At 44.2% G+C, this 21471-nt stretch overlaps 1 protein-coding gene across 2 annotated transcripts in view; it reads left to right on the top strand.

Annotated features, from left to right (window-relative positions):
* LOC127567879 (probable voltage-dependent R-type calcium channel subunit alpha-1E) overlaps positions 1-21471 on the top strand; it is a 615955-nt gene that overhangs the window by 189166 nt on the left and 405318 nt on the right. The gene's annotated exons all lie outside the window — the stretch shown is intronic.

Genomic DNA, 21471 nt, shown 5'->3' with positions numbered 1-21471 from the left:
GTCTCCTCTCCATTATCAGTAAAGTGGGGACAGTGACCATTGCTTGGGGGACAGTGACCATTGCTCCATAACCTTTAAAATTGTCATGGACAGGGACAGGTGCAGAGAGGACAAGAAGATATTTAATTGGGGAAGGGCGAACTATGAGGCTATAAGGAGAGAACTTGGGAGTGTAAATTGGGATGTCCTTTTTGAAGAGAAATGTATTTTGGAGATGTGGTCGATGTTCAGGGATCTTATGCAGGACATTAGGGATAAATATGTCCCAGTGAGGCAGAGAAGGAATGGCAGGGAGAAGGAACCGTGGGTGACGAGAGAGGTGGAACGACTAGTTAGGGAGAAGAAGGTAGCATACATAAGATATAAGCAGCAAGGTTCAGACAGGGCCCGTGAGGAATATAGAGTAACGAGGAAGGAACTTAAGAAAGGGCTGAGGAGAGCTAGAAGGGGACATGAAAAGGCGTTGGCTAGTAGGGTTAAGGAAAATCCCAAGGCCTTTTTCACATACGTGAAGGGTAGGAGGATGGCTAGGGTAAAGGTAGGTCCGATTAAAGACAAAGGTGGGAGAATGTGCCTGGAGGCGGCAGAAGTGGGAGAAGTTCTCAATGAGTACTTCTCTTCGGTATTCACCAGGGAGAGGGGACTTGATGACGTGGAAGGGAGTGCTGGTAAGGGTAATGTTCTCGAGGTTGTAGATATCAAGAGAGGATGTGTTGAAGTTGTTAAATAATATCAAGACAGATAAATCTCCGGGGCCTGACGGGATATTCCCCAGGCTGCTTCGAGAGGTGAGGGAGGAGATTGTTGAACCGCTGGTAAGGATCTTTGAGTCCTCGTTGTCCACGGGGATGGTGCCGGAGGATTGGAGGGTGGTGAATGTTGTCCCTTTGTTTAAAAAGGTAGTAGGGATAGTCCAGAGAATTACAGACCGGTGAGTCTCACGTCTGTGGTGGGTAAGCTGTTAGAAAGGATTTTAAGGGATAGGATTTATGAACACGTGGAGAATCATGGACTGATTAGGGACAGCCAGCATGGCTTTGTGAAGGGAAGATCTTGCCTCACCAGCCTGATAGAGTTGTTTGAGGAGGTGACGAGGAAGATTGATGAGGGTAGTGCGGTGGATGTGGTCTATATGGAGTGATAAGGTTCCTCATGGTAGGCTTCTTCAGAAGGTCAGAGGCCAAGGGATCCAGGGAAGCTTGGCTGTGTGGATTAGGAATTGGCTTGCCTGTAGAAAGCAGAGGGTTGTGGTGGAGGGAGTGCCCTCGGATTGGAGGGCAGTGACTAGTGGTGTCCTGCAGGGATCGGTTCTGGGACCTCTACTTTTTGTGATATTTATAGATGACTTAGATGAGGGGGTGGAAGGCTGGGTTAGTAAGTTTGCGGACGACACTAAGATCGGCGGTGTTGTGGATAGTGTGGAGGGCTGTCGGAGCTTACAGAGGGATATTGATAGGATGCAGAGCTGGGCTGACAAGTGGCAGGTAGAGTTCAATCCAGAGAAGTGTGAGGTGGTACACTTTGGAAGGACAAACTCCAGGGCAGAGTACAAGGTAAATGGCAAGGTACTTGGCAATGTAGAGGAGCAGAGGGATCTGGGGGTTCACATTCACAGTTCACTGAAAGTTGCCTCACAGGTGGATAGAGCAGTTAAGAAGGCCTATGGGATGTTAGCTTTCATAAGTCGTGGGATTGAGTTTAAGATCCGCAAAGTGATGATGCAGCTTTACAAAACTCTAGTTAGACCACACTCAGAGTACTGTGTTCAGTTTTGGTCGCCACATTATAAGAAGGATGTGGAGGCATTGGAGAGGGTGCAGAGGAGATTTACCAGGATGCTGCCTGGATTAGAGTGTATGGAATATGAGGAGAGGCTCAAGGTGCTAGGGCTTTATTCACTGGAAAGGAGGAGGATGAGAGGAGACATGATAGAGGTATATAAAATATTGAGAGGAATAGATAAGACTAGACAGCCAGCGCCTCCTTCCCAGGGCACCAATGCTCAAGACAAGAGGTCATGGCTTTAAGGTTATGGGTGGGAGATGTCAGGGGGAGGTTTTTCACCCAGAGAGTGGTTGGTGCATGGAATACACTGCCTGGGGTGGTGGTGGAGGCAAATACATTGGACAGGTTCAAGAGTTTGTTGGATAGGCATATGGACGAATGTGAGATAGAGGGATATGCAGGAGGAAAGGGTTAGACAGTGTGAGGGTAGTTTGATGGACGGCACAACATGGTGGGCCGAAGGGCCTGTTTTGTGCTGTATGGTTCTATGGTTCTATGGTGAAAGCTATCACCAGCAATGCTACAGTCATCTACATGGGCTTCAGTATGTCCTTTGACAAGGTCCTATGTGGGAAAACTATGTGTGATCCATGGCAAGTTGGAAAACTTGATACAAAATTGGCTTGGAAGGATAATGTTGGGGGTCAATTTTGTGGTTGGTGGTCTGTGACCGGTGAGTGTACTACTGTGATATCTGGGACCATTGCTAACAACATGGATATGAATAGAGGAGGTGTGATTGGGAAGTTCGCATATGACATGCAACTTAGTGACATTGTTAGTAAGTGAGAAGGATAGTCAGAGACTACAGGATGATGTCGATCAGAGGTAAGATGGGCAGACTAATGGCAGATGGACACTACAAGGTGATGCACTTTGGGAGGATGCATAAGGGTAGGAAGTACGCAATGGATGGCAGGGCTCTAGAGAGTATTGAGGAACAGAGGGACCTCAGTGGATGTCCAACGATACCTGAAGGTGGCAGCATAGGTAGATAAGCACCAGGTATAGTGAGAGCAGCCACCTTCCGATGGACTGTGAGGTTGGGGTGCTGCAGCTGGGATCAAAGATTTGGTGCACGTCAGGATTCAGTAAGGAGACTGAGTAGTGACCAGCTAAGGTTTGTCCTCTCTCTCTTTGCGGAAGGGACTGGTGATAAAGGATATGGAAGCTAAGTCAGTGGTATGCTCCTCCTGCAAGCTGTGGGAGATAGGGGACATCTCTAATCTCTGTGGTGACTGTACCTGTGGGAAGTGTGTCCAGCTGCAGCTCTTGTCAGATCACATGGAGAGGTTGGAGAGGGGGGCAGACAGGTGCTTCTGTGGCCCAGGGCAAGACTCCAGGATGGTCTGCTGCCTCCCTGGTGCCAGGGTCAGGGACGTCTCAGAGCAAGTACAGAACATTCTGAGGGAAAAGGAGAACAGCCAGAGGTGGTTGTACACATTGGTACGAATGACATAGGGAGAAACGGGGTCAGGTCCTGCTGAGTGAACTTAGATTGCAGATCACTTGGAATTATGATATTATTGTAATCACCGAAATGTGGTTGAGGGAGGGGCAGGACCGGCAGCTCAATGTTCCGGGGTACAGAAGTTTCAGCTGTGACAGAGGGGATGCAAAAGAGGAGGAGTTAGAGAGAACATCACAGCAGTATGTAGAGAGGATACACTGGATGGATTGTCCAGTGAGGCCATATGGGTAGAATTTAGAAATAAGAGAGGGGTGATCACTTTGTTGGATTATACTATAGGCCTCCCAATAATCAGCAGGAATTAGAGGAATAGATACCTAAACAGGGTTATAGTAGTGTGGGATTTTAACTTTCCCAGTATTGACTGGAATTGCCTTAGTGCAAGGGGCTTAGATGGGGTGGGATTTGTTACATGGGTCCATGGAAGTTTTTTGAGACAATATGTGGAAAGTCTGACAAGAGATGGGGCAGTACTAAACCTTCTGTTAGGAAATAAAACCGGGAAGGTGGTGGAAGTGTCGGCAGGGAAACACTTTGGAAACTGTAACCACAATTCTGTCAGTGTCAAGTTAGTTATGGAAAGAGATAAGGTGAGTCCTCAAGTTAAAGCCTTAAACTGAGGGAAGGCTGATTTCAGTAGCACAAGAGAGGACCTGGTGAAAGTAGATTCGGAGCAGATGCTTGTGGGTAAAACAACATCTGACAGATGGGAGTCTTTTAAATGAGAGTTAGCAAGAGTTCAAGGCCAGTATGTTCCAGTCAGGGTGAAAGGCAAAGATAGCAAGATTAGGGAATTCTGGATGTCAAAGAATACTGAAGGTTTGATCAGGAAAAAAATGGAAACATATGGCAGGTATTGGCAATTGGATTTGAGTGATTCTCTTGAAGAATATAGAGTGAGTAGGAACACAAGAAAATAGGAGCAGGAGTAGGCCACCAGAACCCTCAAGCCTGCCCCTCCATTCAATATGATCATAGCTGATCTATGCTGGCCTCAACTCCTCTTCTATGCCATAGAACATAGAACATAGAAAAGTACAGCACAGGAACAGGCCCTTCAGCCCACGATGTTATGCCGAACTAATTAAACTACTAATTAAAAGCCAAGCTAAACTAGTCCCGTCTTCCGACACAAGTCCATATCCCTCCATTCTCCGCATATTCATGTGCCTATCTAAGAGCCTCTTAAAGCACCTCTGTTGTATTTGCCTCCACCACCACCGTGGAAACACATTCCAGGCACCCACCACTCTCTATGTAAAAAACTTGCCCCATACATCCCCTTTGAACTTTCCCCCCTCACCTTAAATGCATGCCCTCTAGTATTAGACATTTCGACCCTGGGAAAAAGATTCTGACTGTCTACTGTATCTATACATCTCATAGTCTTGTAAATTTCTATCAGGTCTCCCCTCAGCCTCTGCCGCTCCAGAGGAAATAACCCAAGTTTGTCCAACCTCTCCTCATAGCACATGCCTTCTAATCTAGACAACATCGTGGCAAACCTCTTCTGCATCCTCTACAAAGCCTCCACATCCTTCCTGTAATGAGGCGACCAGAACTGAATGAAATACTTCAGATGTGGCCTAACCAGAGTTTTATAAAGCGGCAACATAACTTCCTGACCATTGAACATGCCATACGCTTTCTTTACCACCCTATTAACTTGTGCAGCCTCTTTCAGGGAGCTATGGACTTGGACCCCAAGATCCCTCTCTACATCAATACTGTTAAGAGTCCTGCTATTAATTGTGTACTGTCCCTTTACATTTGAAAGGGTCAGTTCACAATAACCATTAATTCCTCAATCTTTCAAATATTTATCTCTCTCCATCTTAAGTATATCGAATGACCTGGCCTCCACCATCCTTGGGAGCAGAGAATTCTAGGGATTCATTACCTTCTGAGAGACAAAGTTTCTACACATCTCAATTTTAAATGATCAACCCCTTATCTTGTAGCTATGTCCCTTTGTTCGTGACTCTGCCCGTAGTGAAAACTGAAGGAAAAAATTAGGGGGTCAAAAAGGGGCCATGATATATCCTTGGTAGGTAAGATAAAGGAGAATCCCAAGACATTCTATAAGTATATAAGAGAAATAGGGTAGCGAGAGAAAGAATGGTCCCCTTAGAGACCAAAGGGGATGTGGGCAAGATCCTAAATGAATATTTCTTATCACCAAGGAGAAGGACGTAAATATAGGAAGTTCAGAGAGGGGTATGTGGATAATTTAGAGCAGGGCAGTATTAAGAAGGTGGAGGTGTTAGATGTCTTGGAATGCATAAGAATGGATAAATCTCCAGGGCTGGATGAGGTCAATTATAGAATGCTATGGGAAACAAAGGATGACATTGCTGGGACCCTAACGGAGATTTTTGCATCTTCAATACCACAGGTGAGGTACCAGAGAACTGGAGGATAACTAATGTTGTTCCTTTATTTAAGAAATGCAGCAGGGATAAGCCAGGTAACTACAGGCCAGTGAGCCTCACTTCAAATTATTGGAGATAATTCTAAGGGATAGATTTACGTATGTTTGGAAAGGCAGGGGCTGAATAGAAATTGTCATCATGGCTTTGTGCAGGGGAAATCCTGCTTCACTAATTTGATTGAGTTTTCTGAAGCGGCGACTAAGGAAATTGATGAAGGTAGAGTGGTAGATGTTATCTGTGTGGACTTCAGTAAAGGATTTGACCAGTCCCGCATGGTGGGTTGACCCAGAAGGTGGCACATGGGATCCATGGTTAATTGGATCCTTGGCGATAGGAGGTAGGTGATAGTGGTGGTAAAATGCTTTTCTGGTTGGAAGTCTGTGACCAGTCGTTAAGCTACAGGGACCTTTGCTGTTTATGATAAATATCAATGATTTGGATGTGAGTGCAGCACATATGATTAGTCAGTTTGCTACTGACATGAAAGTTGGTGGTGGTGTAGATAGTGAGGAAGGTTGTCTAAGGCAGGACATAGATCAGATGGAAAGTTGGACTTAATGTTGGCAGATGTAACTTGATCCTGATACATCTGAGCTGATGGATTTTGGGAAGTCAAATAGAGGTAGGACATAAGGATTGTTGGTGAATAGAGAGACCTAGGGGTTCATGTTCATAGTTCCCTGAAAGTGACAACATGGGGTGGATAGGGTGGTGAAGAAGATAAATGACATGTTGACTTTCATAGGTTGGGATATAGAATATGACAGTCAGGACATTATGTTGCAACTTTACAAAACTCTGTTCAGACTGCACTTGGAATATGGTGTGCAGTTCTGGTCAGCACACTATAGGAAAGATAGGATTGTGCTGGAGAGAGTGCAGAGGAGGTTCACCAGGATGTTGCCTGGATTGGAGGACTTTAGTTAAGGGGAAAGATTGAATAGGCTGGGCTTGTTTTCTCTGGAGTAAAGGAGGCTGAAGGGTGACCTGATAGAAGCTCATAGAATTAAGAATGGCATAGATCGAGTAGATAGAATCTTTCTCCCTGGGTAGAATTATCAAAAGCAAGAGGGCATAGATTTAAGGTGAGAAGAAGTTTTAAAGGGGATCTGAGGGAAAAGTTTTCTTTTACACAGAGGGTGGTTGATATCTGGAACTCACTGCCAGAGGAGATGGTGGGATCAGATACAAATAGTATCTTTAAGAGGTATTTAGACAGACAGCTAAATGGGCAAGGCACAGAGGATGTGGAGCTAATGTAGTCAAATGGGATTTGTGTGGATGGGCAAAAAGTTCAACATGGACGTGGTGGGCTGAAGGGCCTGTCCTCTGTTGTACAGGAGGTGGCAAAGGGATATGGGATATTTGCCTTCATTAGTCAGGGCACTGAATATAAGAGCAGGGAGGTTATGGTATAACTGTAAAAGCTTGGGGTCACGGCTAGAGTACTGTGTTTTCTGGTTGCACATGAAAGGAAGGATCTGATTGAAATGGGAAGAGTGCACTAGGATGGAATGTTTTGACTATGAGGAGAGATTAGTTTTCCTTGCTGCTTTAGTTTTCCTTGAAGTGAAGGAGGCTAAGGGGAGACCCAACAGAGGTATACAGGGTTATCAGGAACATAGAATAGATAGCAGGAAACATTTCCCTATATCAGAGGTATCCAAAACCAAGAGCTTAGGTTTATCAGAAGAACTAACAGGTTTAGAGGGGACCTGAGGAAGTTCACTTACAGGATCTGGACATCCCTTGTGAGGCCAATATTTACAGAGAGTGGTTAGAACCTGGAACACACTGTCTGAATAGCTGGTGGAGGCAAGTACCCTCACCACATTTAAGAATTATCCAGATGAGCACTTGAGTCGGCAAGACATGGTCCAAGTGCTGGTAAATGGGATTGATATAAGTGGGTATTTAATGGTCTGCAGACATGGTGCCTGTTCTGTTCTTGATGAATCAAGTAGCCTGGTAAACCTGCAGGGAAAAGCACTACAGAGGTTGGAGTTATACCTCACACAGAAGGAAGATGGTTGTTGAAGGTCAATCTCTCCACCTGCAGGAGTGCCTCAGTGTAGTGTCCTGTGTCCAGTCGTCTTCGGCTGTTTTACCTTCATTCTGTGAGGAGGTCAAAGTGGGGATGTTCACTGATGATTCCTTGTGGTAGTTAAGAACTTTGCTGTCCCTGTGCTGACTCATATCCAGTCCCAGTCATTGTCAGCCTTGCACATTCAGAACAACACCATCTCCCTTTGAGCCACTTCCTCAATGTTAGTTGAAGAACATGAAGGTGGATAAGTCCCCAGGACCTGGTGGGATCTATCCCAGAGGCAAGAGAGGAGATTACTGGAGCTGTTCAGAGATCTTTGTAACTTCATAGCCATGGGCGAAGTCCCGTGGGACTGGAGAGTAGCCAATGTTGTTCCGTTGTTTAAGAAGGGAAATAGGGATACTCCAGGAAATGATTGGCTGGTGAGTCTCGTGTTAGTGATAGGGAAGCTATTGGTGATGATTCTTAGGGATAGGATTTACATACATTTGGAAAAGTATGGCCTAATTAGGAGCAGTCAGCATGGCTTTGTGCAGAGCAGGTCATGTCTTACTAGCTTGAGGTGGTGACCAAGGTGATCAATGTTGCAGTGGGTAGTGGATGTTGTCCACACAGACTTGAGTTAGGCATTTGACAAGGTCCCTCATTGTAGTCTGATCCAGAAGATTAGGGTACACGGGATTCATGGTGACTTGGTTGTTTGGATTCAGAATTGGCTTGCCCATAGAAGTCAGAGGGTCGTTGTTGAAGGATATTATTCTGGCTGGAGGTCTAACACCAGTGGTCTTCCGCAGGGATCAGTACTGGGTCCGCTGTTGTTTGTGATACGTATAAATGACTTGGATGAAAATGTAGATGGGTAGGTTGGTAAGTTTGCAGCTGACACAAAGGTTAGTGGAGTTATGGACATTTACTTTGGGCAAGTGTGAGGTGTTGCACTTCGGGACATAATAGAGTCATTGAGTCATAAAGTAAGGAAAGGGGCCCTTCGGCCCAATGGGTCCATGCCAACCAAGATGCCCATCTAAGTTAGTCCTATTTGCCTGCGTTTGGCCCATATCCCTCTAAACCTTTCCTATCCATGTACCTGTCCAAGTACCTTTTAAATGTTGTTATTGTACCTGCCTCAACCACTTCCTTTGGCAGCTCATTCCATATACTGACCACTCTCTGGGTGAAAAAGTTGCCCCTCAATTTCCTATTAAATCTCTTCCTCTTCACCTTAACCTATGCCCTCTAGTTCTTGATTCCCCAACCCTGGGAAAATAATGGTGCTCATTGACCCTAACTACACCCCTCATGATTTTATACACCTCTATGAGATCACCTCTGTCTCCTATGCTCCAATGAAAACAGTCCCGACCTGCTCAACCTCTCTCCATAACTCAGTCCCTTGAGTCATAGCAACATCCTTGTTTGATCTCCTCTGCACTCTTTCCAGTTTAATGATATCTTTCCTATAGCAAGGTGACCAAAACTGAACATAATATTCCAAATGCGACCTCACCAACGTCTTGTACAACTGCAACTTAACGTCCCAACTTCTATACTCAGTGCCCTGACTGATAAAGGCCAGCATGCCAAAAGACTTCTTCACCAGTCTGTCTACCTGCAATGTCATTTTCAGGGAACCATATACTTGTACTCCTAGGTCCCTCTGTTCCACAACACTCCCCAGGGCCCTACTGTTGTGAAAGTCCCACCCTCATTTGTCTTCCCAAAATGCAACACCTTGCACTTATCCAGATTAAACTCCATTTTCCATTCCTCGACTCACTCTGTCAAGATTCCTCTGTAAATCCTGATAACCATCTTCACTGTCAACGATGCCACCTATTTTAGTGTCATCACAAACGTACTAACCATACCTTGTACATTCTCATCCAAATCATTAATATAGATAGCAATGGGCCCAGCACCAAGACCTGGGGAACACCATTAGTCATGGGCTTCCAGTCCAAGAAACAACCTTCCACCATCACCCTCTGTTTCCTACCACCAAGGCAATTATGTATCCAATTAGCCAGCTCTCCCTGGATCCCGTGTGATCTAACTCTCCATAGCAGCCTACTATGTGGAACCTTATCAAAGGTCTTACTGCAGTCTATAGACCATGTCTACTGCCCTGCCTTCATTGACCTTCTTAGTTACTTCAAAGAACTCAATCAAATTCATGAGACATCATCTCCCACAGATAAAGCAGTGCTGACAATCCCAAATCAACCCCTGTCTTTGCAAATGCATATACATCTTGTTCCTCGGAATCCCCTCCAGATACCTACAACAGATGTTAGGCTTACTGGTTTATACTTCCCAGGTTTTTCCTTGCAGCCCTTCTTAAATAAAGGCACAACACTTCACCCGTCGCTAAGGATGATGCATATATCTCAGCCAGGGCTCCCACAATTTCTTCTCTAGATTCCCACAGTGTTCTTAGATATATCTGATCAGGCCCTGGAGATTCATCTACCTGCATATGGTGTAAGACATCCAGTATCTCCTCTGCTGTAATGTGGTCAAATGTATGTGGAAAGTATATAGTATATGGCAGGACCCTTAACAGTATCAATGTACAGAGGGATCTTGGGGACCAAGTCCATAGTTCCCTGAAAGTGTTCTTGCAAGTAGACAGGGTGATAATGAAAGCATATAGCATTATTGGCTTCATTGGTCAGGGCACTGAGTGCAAGAGTCAGGAAGTCATGTTGCAGCTATATGAAACTTTGGTTAGACCGCACTTGGAGTATTGTGTGCAGTTCTGGTCACCCCATTATAAGAAGGATGTGGAGACTGTGGAGAGGGTACAGAAGAGATTTACCAGGATGCTGTCTGGAGCTATAACAAGAGGTTGGACAAACTTGCATTGTTTTCTCTGGAAGGTCAGAGGCTGAGGAGAGACCTGATAGAAGTTTATAAGATAATGATAGGCATGGATAGAGTGGACAGTCAAAACTTTTTCCCACGGTTGCAACGACTAGTACTATAGGATGTGCTTTTAAGGAGAGAGGGGAAAGTTTTTTACACAGTGTGGTGGGTTCCTGGAATGGACTGCCAGGGGTAGTGGTGGCAGCAGACACAATATAGGTGTTTAGAAGGGCACATGAATGGGGGCATAAGGATTATGTGCAGGCAAAAGAGATTTAGTTTAATTTGGCATCGTGTTTGGCACAGACCTGGTGGGATGAAGGGTCTGCTCCTGTGTTGCACTGTTCTATGTAATCACTCAACCAGTGTTGACCATGTCTTCATCTTCCAAAGTACTCATCTCTGAAATTGTCTGCATAATATTTTCTTCTATCTCTCTTTCCTTCTTTATGTCCCTCCTTAAAACCCGTTTCTTTCACTAAGATTTTGGTCATTTGTCCTAATATCTCCTTGTGTGGCTGGGTGATAACACTCCTCTGAAGCAGCTTGGGACGTGGAAAGTGCGATATAAGTGGCAGTTGTTCATGGTTGGACATGAGATTTTGAAAGATGCGTCATAAATGTGAGTTCCTTTTCTCTCTCTCTCTCTCTCTCTCTCTCTCTCTCTCTCTCTCTCTCTCACTCTCTTTCTCTCTCTCTCTCTCTCTCTCTCTCTCTCTCTCTCTCTCTCTCTCTCTCTCGTGTTCTTTCCCATGAAGGAACAGCAGCTGTAAAAGCAATACCTCAAAGAACAGAAACCTGCATTAATATTGCACCTTTAATATGGTGAGGCATCTTAAGGCTTTATGCAGGAGCATTATCAAACTAAATTTTATCGAGCCAGGTTAGGAGCCATTAGGACAGGTGTATAACAGCTTGATTAAAGGTCCAGGTTTTACTGAGGATCTTAAAAGTGGAGAGGTTTAGCAGATGAATTTCAGTGTTGGAAGCCTACACAACTAAGATCATGGACATCATTTGGGGAACAATGGTAAACATAGATACACAAAATGATGGGCAATATATTTTATTAGCTTATGCATGTCTGTTAGTGAAATGGAAGCAAGGATAAATACTCTGAAAAGTTTGGGAATAGAATCTGATAAAACAATGAAGTGATTGAGAAGGAAATAAATATCCAAAGAAATGGACAAATATTTACATGTATGAGAGAGAAAGGGAGAGAGCGAGAGACGGAGAGAGAGAGATACAGAGAGAGACCGACAGACAGAATATATCTGAGATCAGTGTGTCAGCATGAAACAATTTGTGATACATGCTTTCACAATCTGCAAGGATCAGAATGTAGATTTCAAAAAAATTTCTCCACAGGAGTTGGAGAAAAGTTGAAGCTGTACAGAACATTGGTGAGACCACATCTGGAATATTGTGTGCAGTTTTGATTGCCATGCCATAGGAAGGATGTGATTCAGCCAGAGAGGGTACAGAAAAGATTCACAAGGATGTTACCAGGTCTTGAGTTAGGAGGAGAGACTGATTAGGCTGGGGCTATTTTCCCTGGAGCGAAGGAAGCTGAGAGGTGACCTTACAGAGGTTTATAAAATCATGAGGGGCAGAGATAAGGTGAATGGTCACAGTCCTTCTCCAAGGGTAGGGGAGTCTAAAACTAGAGGGTGTAGTTTAAGGTGAGATGAGAAGGATGTTAAGGGGACTGAGGGGCAACATTTTGACCCAGAAGGTGGTCAGTATATGGAATGAGCTGCCAGAGGAAGTGTTTCAGGCAGGTATATTAACAACATTTAAAAAGTACTTGGACAGGTACATGAATAGGAAGGGTTTAGAGGGATGTGGCCAAATGTGGGCAAATGAGATTAGCATAGGTCGGCAAGGATGAGTTGGGCCAAAGGACCTGTTTCTGGGTGTACTACTCTATGTCTCTTTCCAGTTGAGGAGTTGAGGACAAGAACAGCAACCGTACAGATTCTGAAAATTTCCTGACTGGATTGTCCAGGAGTATCTTTGCAGGACTGAAATTAATATGTGAACATATAAACTCTGAACATAGAAACAGAGAAACTCTGAAGTATTTCTCACATGGTGAAAGCAGAATATTTGCGACTGGTCAGCAGTGCATCAGCCTGCTGTGGATGGAAGTGTACAGCAGCTGCTCCTGCTGTTTCTACTGCTTGTGCCCAAGTCCCCCGAAGGCACTGATGTGTTTCTCAGGACAGTGGCAAATGCTCAAGCACCACGTTCATCCCCTTTCACCTCCCTGCAACAATCTGCTCCAAGCAGCCATGTCATTTCTCATTGCATCTCTCCACTGTTTATATGTGAAATCGGGGACAACTGTCAGATTCACAAAGCTTGCATTTGTACAGAGTCTTAGACATAAAGTCATACAGCACGGAAGCAGGCCCTTTAGCCCGACTGGTCCATGAGCACCAAAATTCCCATCTAAGCTAGTCCCATTTGCCCATGTTTGGCCCATATCCCTCTAAACTTTTCCTATCCATGTACCTGTCCAAGTACCTTTCAAATGTTGTTAATGTACCTGCCTCAACCACTTCCTCTGGCAGGTCATTCCATTAACTGACCACTCTCTGGGTGAAAAAGTTGCCCCTCAGGTTCCTATTAAATTTTTCCCCTCTCACCCCAAACCAATACCCTCAGGTTCTTGATTCCCTAACCCTGAGAGTTTGTGGAGCAACTCCCAGGCTGCAAGTCGTCAGGCATTTCCCAAGGGCTTTGTTAAACAAAAATTTGTTGCTGAGCCACAAAAAGTTAAGCCAGGTAATGGAGGTTGGCATTCAGGAGGTAGGTAGAGAGGTGGAGCAGTTTAGGGATGGAATTCAAGAACCTTGTGTGTTGTGGAATGAAGGGACTGAGTGGTTCAGACACCGAGGCCGATCGTTGTGTTAGTCACTCTTGAGATGTGGGCAGAACTGTCCAGGACAATATTTATCAATACTCACAATGGTTCCCTGATCCTGTGTCCTCCTGGGCCATTTCAGTAAGCAGATAAGAGTCATCAACTCTGCAGATGGTTGGAGTCAGGTAGGGGTATGTCACAGGATGAATGGCAAATTACCTTTCCTAAAGGATGTCAGAGAAACATGTTTTCATTAGGCCACTGTGATAGCTGCTTTGTATTCTGGATTTATTGAATTAACTAAATTTCAATGTCTCAGTTGCCCAGGGGAATCATGTCTTCATATCAACCAGTGACACACCACTATCTCTCAGCTAACATTCATCTCCCAACAAAACATTAATTCCACCACTTGTTCAGTTATCTGAAGCAACTTGTATTGGTGCAGCTCAAAGGAGAGAAAGACATGCAAACTCTCGGGAAGTTCCAAGACCTCAGGCTGTCTCTACACACAAAAATAAAGTCCCCCAGCTCTCCCTTCAGTTGTTCACTGAGACATCGGTGTTGCAGAATAAATGTCTTATTGCAATGGCTGTACTGCTGACACTCCTGCACACCCACATTACTGCCCTTCGGCGCAGTGCTCTGTCTATATTTTCTCTTTGACTGTGGAGCTGTTCCTGGGACACTGGGAATGCACTAATATCTCAGGGGTAGGAGCTGAGCTCACAAGTGGTTTAGACAGGGAGACTGTAAACAGGGCACTTTCAGACCAGGCCTCAACATTTAAAAGCAGATTTGAAAATGCTGCAGCCCATCCTGAATTTCCAGTGCCTGAGTGTCATCTTGATAAAGATCATAGAAGAGAGAAAGAGAGAGAGAGAGAGAGAGAGAGAGAGAGAGAGAGAGAGAGAGAGACCTCAGCTGTTTGCCCAACCTGCAATTCCTGGGGCTCTGTGTGGAGGGCATGTTTTCTTGTGGCCCCTCAGGCTGCTGGCCTTCCTGATGCTTCACAGCATGCACTCATAACCCTTGAATTAACATAACAGCACCAGTATAACCGGGTTATAGAAGGAATTCAAAACCTCACTACCATCACTGCAAAAGGCGGAACAGACTTATTTCCTCATTATGGACAATTATCATAGAAAAGCTTTGACTGTGGAACATGACCCATAGAGTCCTGAGGCACCAGCCCATTCTACAGAGCAGGGCATGGTAGTGTAGCGCTATTACAGTGCCAGCGACCCAGGTTCAATTCCGGCCGCTGTCTGGAAGGAGTTTGTACGTTCTCCCCGTGTCTGCGTGGGTTTCCTCCGGATGCTCTGGTTTTCTCCCACGTTCCAAAGATGTACAAGTTAGGAGTTGTGGGCATACTGTGTTGGTGCCGGAAGCGTGGCAACACTTGGATGCTGCCCCAGAACACTCTACGCAAAAGATGCATTTCATTGTGTGTTTCGATGTACATGTGACTAGTAAAGATATCTTATCTTATCTTAGGTGTAACAACTCACAATACATGGGGAATATATCTCAGCTCCAGCTAATGTCACATTGCAAACAACAGCTGCCTTCTTGTTACAACATAAGAACATAAGGAAATGGGAGCAGGTGCAAACCAGTCAGCCTCATAAACCTGCCCAACCATTTAATATGATCTGGCACAGGCCTCACCTCCTCTTCTGTGCTGGTTGCCCTGATTTTTCAAAATGTATCTACCTCTTTAAATCCCCCCAAAAGATCTGGCCTCCACAACTCCCTGGGGTACAGAATCGCAGAGATTCACCACCCTCTGTGAGAAGAACTTTCTACACATCTCAGTTTTAAATAACACCACCACCCCAATCTATGTCCCTTCATCCACTTGCAGAAACATCTCAACATTTAACCCGTCCTGTTCCCTAAGGATTAAACATGTTCTAAACTCCAAAGAATACAGATCCAATTTCTTTAGCTGGTTGTGACAGGACAACACTTTCATCCCAGGAATTAGCCTGGTGAAGCTCTTTTGGATTGCTTCCAACGTTACCATATCCTTTCTTAAATAAGGAGACCAAAGCTGTGCAGAGTACTCCAGGTGTGGCCTCACCAACACCCTGTACAACTGTAACAATACTTCCCTATTTCTAATCTCCAACCCACATACCATAAAAGCCAATTTGTCATTTGCCTTCCTGGTGCAACTGCCTGCTTACTTTTTGCAATTCGTGCACAAAACACCTAGATTTCCCTATACTTTGCTCATCTATAATCTTTCTCCATTCAGACAATAGACTGCCTTTAGATTCCTCTTACCAGTGGGTGACTTCACATTTATTCATGTTAAACCCACTTGTTTTCGCCCACTCACTCAACCCATCGATATCCTGTTGCAGAGACACTTATCCTCATTGCAGCGTGCTCCTGAGGTCATTCTTTACCATTTGGGGGATGGGGGATGGGGGATGATTGGTGGTGAGACCATGAATAGGTCTCCAGAGTAATATTTAGATAATGGGAGAGGGAGAAACTACTGAGGAATTAAACAAATATGATGTGTCTATCTTCACACAAAAATATTGTACAAAATATCAGAGAACGCAAGGTTCAGTGCAAATGAGGAAGTACAAGAAATTAGTATAAGGAAAGAAATATTAATAGAGAAAGCATGGGGACCACCCATTTTTTTCACATTGAATTGCCAGAGAAAGCAGGATATGAAGTTCTACTGATACCCAGCGGAGCTTTACACCCAGTGATTGGCTTTAGAAGTATGGTCAGTGTAGGTAATGTTGGGAAGTGTAAGAGCGTGTGCACACAGTGAGCCCAACAGCACATCTGGTATTTTTTTGACAGACTTGAAGCAAAAACATTTCCGTTTACTTGAAGGATTTCAAACTTCAGTGGTCAATCTTCAGTTGCATTTCAGGCTTGTATTAGAGTCACAGAGACATACAGCATGGAAACAGGCCCCTTGGCCCAATTGGCCCATGTGTACCAAGACGCCCTATCCGAGCCAGTTCCATTTGCCCATGTTTGGCCCATAGCCCTCCAAACTTTTCCTATGCATGTACCTGTCCAAATACCTTTTAAATGATGTTAATGTACCTGCCTCAACCACTTCCTCTGGCAGCTCATTCCTTTTGAGTGAAAAGGTTGCCACTCAATTTCCTATTAAGTCTCTCCCCTCTCACCTTAAACCTATGCCCTCTAGTTCTTGATTCCCCAACCCTGGGAAAGAGACTGTGCGCATTCACGCTATCGATGCCCCTCATGATTTTGTATACCTCTATAAGGTCACCCTTCATTCTGCTACACTCCAATGAAAACAGTCCCAATCTGCTCAACTTCTCTCCATAACCCTTGAGTCCTGGCAACATCCTTGTTTGATCTCTGCACTCTTTCCAGCTCAATGGTATCTCTCCTATAGCAGGGACATGAAAACTAAACACAATATTCCAAATGCAGCCTCGCCAACATCTTGTAGAACTGCCACATAACATCCCGACTTCTATACTCAAAGCCTTGCCAGCCAACAGCTTCCTTCACCACCCTGTCTACCTGATGCCACTTTCAGGGAACCATGTACTCCTTGGTCCTTCTGTTCTACAACACTCCCAGGGCCCTACCGTTCACTGTGAAAGTCCTACCCTCATTTTGTCTTCCCAAAATGTAATACCTCACACTTATCTAAATTAAATTCAATTTGTCATTCCTCATCCCACTTTCCCAACTGATCAAGATGCCTCTGTAAATCCTGATAACCACCTTTACTGTCAACGACACCACCTATTTTAGTGGCATCACAAACTTACTAACCATGCCTTATACATTCTCATCCAAATCATTGATATAGATGACAAACGGCATTGGGCTTTGCACTGAGCCCTGGGGAACACCACTAGTCACAGGCCTTCAGTCCAAGAAACAACCTTCCACTATCACCCTCTGCTTCCTACCATCAAGCCTGTTGTGTATCCAATTAGCCAGCTCTCCCTGGATCCCGAGTGATCTAACTTTCCATAGCAGCCTACCATGTGGTGCCTTATCAAAGGCCTTACCAAAGTCCTTATAGACTACATCTGCTGCCCTGCCTTCATTGACCTTTTCGATTACTTCTTCAAAAAACTTGATTAAATTTCTGAGGTATGATCTCCCACACACAAAGCTGTGCTGATTATCCCTAATCAGCCCATCTTTCCAAATGCATGTACTGTATATCTTATCCTTCAGAATCCCCTCTAATAACTTACCTACCACAGATGTTAGACTTACTGGTTTATCGTTCCAAGGTTTTTCTTTGCAGCTCTTCTTAAATAAAGGCACAACATTAGCCACCCTCCAGTCTTCTGGCACTTCACTCATTGGTAATGATGATGCATATATGTCAGCCAGTGCTCCTGCAATTTCTTTGGAGTATATTAACTATATGCCAATCACTGAAGGCGATATAATTTAGCTGACATCTCTGACAAGTTGATCTAATAACAATAACACTACCAGTGATTTAAATCCATCACACACGATTGCTATTAAGCTCTTGCCTCTCTCTATGGAATGAAGTTCCAATGTGTAGATAAGGTGAATGGAAAAGAAAACAAAAGGAAAGGTCTCTGAAAGGATGAAAAACAGAAATGATCAAATATCAAAAGCAGTAAGAGTGCAGGATGAGAGAGGGGAGTAGATGGATATTGAAGAAAGTTGGGTAGGCCTCACCTCTTCTCTGCATTTAAAACATGGAACAATACAACACAGGAATACGTAGGCTCTTCAGCCCACAATGACTGCGCCAGCCATGATGTAAAATTAAACTAATCCCATCTGCCATACCTGTCTAAATGGTTCTTAAACTTTGCTATCTGTATACATTTGATGTCCCAAAATGTATCACCTCACACTTGTCCAGATTAACCTTCATCTGCCATTCCTCTGCCTGAATCTCCAACTGGTCGATATCCTTCTGTATCCTTTGACAACCTTCATCTTTAACCACAACTTCACCAATTTTTGTGTCATATACAAACTTACTAATTGGACCATTTACATTTTCATCTGATTCATTTATTTATATATATCACAAACAACAGAGGTCCCAGCAATAATCCCTGTGGAACACCACTGATCACTGACCTTCAGCCAGAACCACACCCTTCCACCACTATATTATGTCTTCCATGGCCAAGCCAGTTTTGGGTCCAATTTACCATGAATCTCATGACATTTAATGTTCTGGACCAACTTAGAGATAAAATTTGTTTTATCTCTATTGTTCCCTGGTTTTGAGGAAAGGTTATCGAGCCCTGTTCCATGCTGGCCAAGTGTGCCTGGTCCCATTTCCCAGGTCTCTGTATTTAACACTTTAAAGCAAGTGGATCACATATTGATTAATTTTAAATACAATGGGACATTCTGCCACTACCATACCTTTAGGCAATGAGATCCAAATCCATAACACCCTCTGGGTTAAAATAAATCTCTCCTAGTTATTGACCTGTTTAGAGTCATAGAGTCACACAGCCTAGAAACAGGCCTTTTGGCCTAACTGGTCCATGCCAAGCAAGATTCCCCTCTGAGCTAGTGTCATTCGCCTGTGTTTGGTCCATATCCCTCTAAACCCTTCCTATCCATGTAGCTGTCCAAGTGTCTTTGAATGTTGTTAATGTACCTGCCTCAACCACTTCCTCTGATAGCTTGTTCCATATACGGACAACTCTCTGTGTGAAAAAGTTACCTCTCAGGTTCCTATCAAATCTCTCCCCACTCACCTTAAACCAATGTCCTCTAGTTCTTGATTCCCCATCCCTGGGAAAAAGACTGTGTGCATTCACCCTGTCTATACCCCTCATGATTTTATACACCTCTATAATATCACCTCTCATTCTCCTATACTCCAATGAATACAGTACCCGCCCAACCTCTCTCCAAAACTCAATCTCTCAAGTCCCAGCAACATCCTCGTAAAGCTCCTCTGCACTCTTTCCAGCTTAATGGCATCTTTCCTATATCAGCGTTACCAAAACTGTACACCATATTCCAAATGCAGCCTCACCAATGCCTTGTACAACTGCAACATAACATCCTGACTTCTATGCCCTGACTGATGAAGGCCAGCGTTCCAAAAGCTTTCTTCACTGTCCTGTCTACCTGTGTCTCCAATTAGCTTTCGTTAGGAGAAACAGTGTGTTCTATCCATTCCAGCCATACTAGTTATAAATGCATTTCAATCAAATCTTCCCTCAGCCACTTCAGTTCTAAAGACAACAACTCTGGTGTAGCCTTTCTTTCCTGATAACTAAAACCATTCAGGCCTGACAATATCATAATAAACAGTTCAGTGTCCCCTCTCTCAACAAAACATCCATTCTCTAATACGGTAACCAGAATTATGCACAGTACTGCAGCTGCGGTCTGACTAGAATTTTACAATGTGCAAACATACTCCTTTTGCCAAGAAGGGGGAATATCCCATACATCTTCAAGTTATTTAAAGAGGAACTTGTGGATATATTATACCCAAATATTCAAAACTTTGTCACATGAAAGAAAGATGTATTAGATGCATTAACAGGCTTAAGGGTGGATAAGTTGAGGTATTCCAGACTGCTATGGGAAGGAGGATATTGCTTGGACTCTAGCGACAGAAGAGGTGCCAGGTGACAGGAGGACACCAAATTTGATACCTTTGTTGAAGAAGGATAGAAGGGATAAGCCAGTTAATTACAGGACAGTGATTCTAATATCAGTGGTAAGGAAATCAGTGGAAAGGAAAATTCTGAGGAGTAATCTACACTTGGAGAGATGGAGATTGATTAAAGATAGCTTGGCTTTGTTAATTGGAAGCCTGTAACCTGTGGTGTACCACAGGGATCAGGCTGGGATCCGTACACTTTGTTATATACATTAACAATCAGGATGTGCATGTAGAAAGTATGATTAGGAAATTCACAGATGACTTGAAGTATTGTTGATAGAGAGGAAGTTGTAGAACAATATTGGTTACAAAACAATATTGCTCACTTGGTAAAGTTGGCAGAGAAATGACAGATGGAATTTAATCCTGAAAAAATGTCAGTTGATACATTTGAGGAGGACTAATAAGGCCAGTGCATACACAATGAATGGTGCAGTTCTTGGAGGTATTGTGGAACCAAGGGACCTTGGGAGTGCAAGTCCAAGAATCCCTGAAGGCAGCAGCACAGGTAGATAAGGTGGTTAAGACAGGATAGTTGCCTTCTCTAATCAGTGCATAGAATATAAGAGCAGGGAGGTCATGATATAGCTGTATGAATCATTGATTTGTACACAGCTGAAGTACTGTGTGCAGTTCTCAGCCACCACACAATAGGAAAGATGTGAGTGCACTCGAGGGGGTGCAGATTTATCGGGAAGTTGCCTGGGATGGAGGAGAAACTGGATGGGCTGGGTTTGTATTCTCTGGAGTGGCGAAGGCTGAAAAGTGACCTGATTGAGCTATATAAAATTCTGAGGAGCATGGATCGGGTAGGTGATGAGAAACTGTTCCCTTAGCAGATGCGTCTATGACAAGAAGACACACGAGAACACAGGTAAGCAGGAGCAGGAGTAGGCCATTTGGCCATCAAGCTAGCCCCACTATTCATCATGAACATGGCTGATCTATCCCAGGCCACAACTCCTTCTCTGTGCCAGATCCTTATAGCCCTTAATACACCGATCTATCAAACATTTACCTACCTCCACTTTAAATCCAATGATCTACCCCCCCCCCCCCCCCCCACAGCTCTCTGAGGCAGAGAATCCAGAGATTCACCACCCTCTGCATCAAGAAATTTTTAGGTACCTCAGTTTTAAATGATCGGGTCTATCTTGAAACTATGTCCCCTTGTCTGAGATTCTCCCACCAGTGAAAACATCATGATATCTACCCTGTCATGCCCCTTAGGATCTTAAGGTAAGGTGTAAAAGCTTTGAGGGGATTTGAGGAAGGATTTTTTCACCCAGACAGTGGTTGAAATCTGGAACATGTTGCTAGATGGGATAG

This window comes from Pristis pectinata, chromosome 3 (genome assembly GCF_009764475.1).
Source record: "Pristis pectinata isolate sPriPec2 chromosome 3, sPriPec2.1.pri, whole genome shotgun sequence".
Taxonomy (NCBI): Eukaryota; Metazoa; Chordata; class Chondrichthyes; order Rhinopristiformes; family Pristidae; genus Pristis; species Pristis pectinata.
The sequence above is the reverse complement of the archived record's forward strand: the minus strand, read 5'-3'. Positions and strand labels throughout refer to the sequence as shown.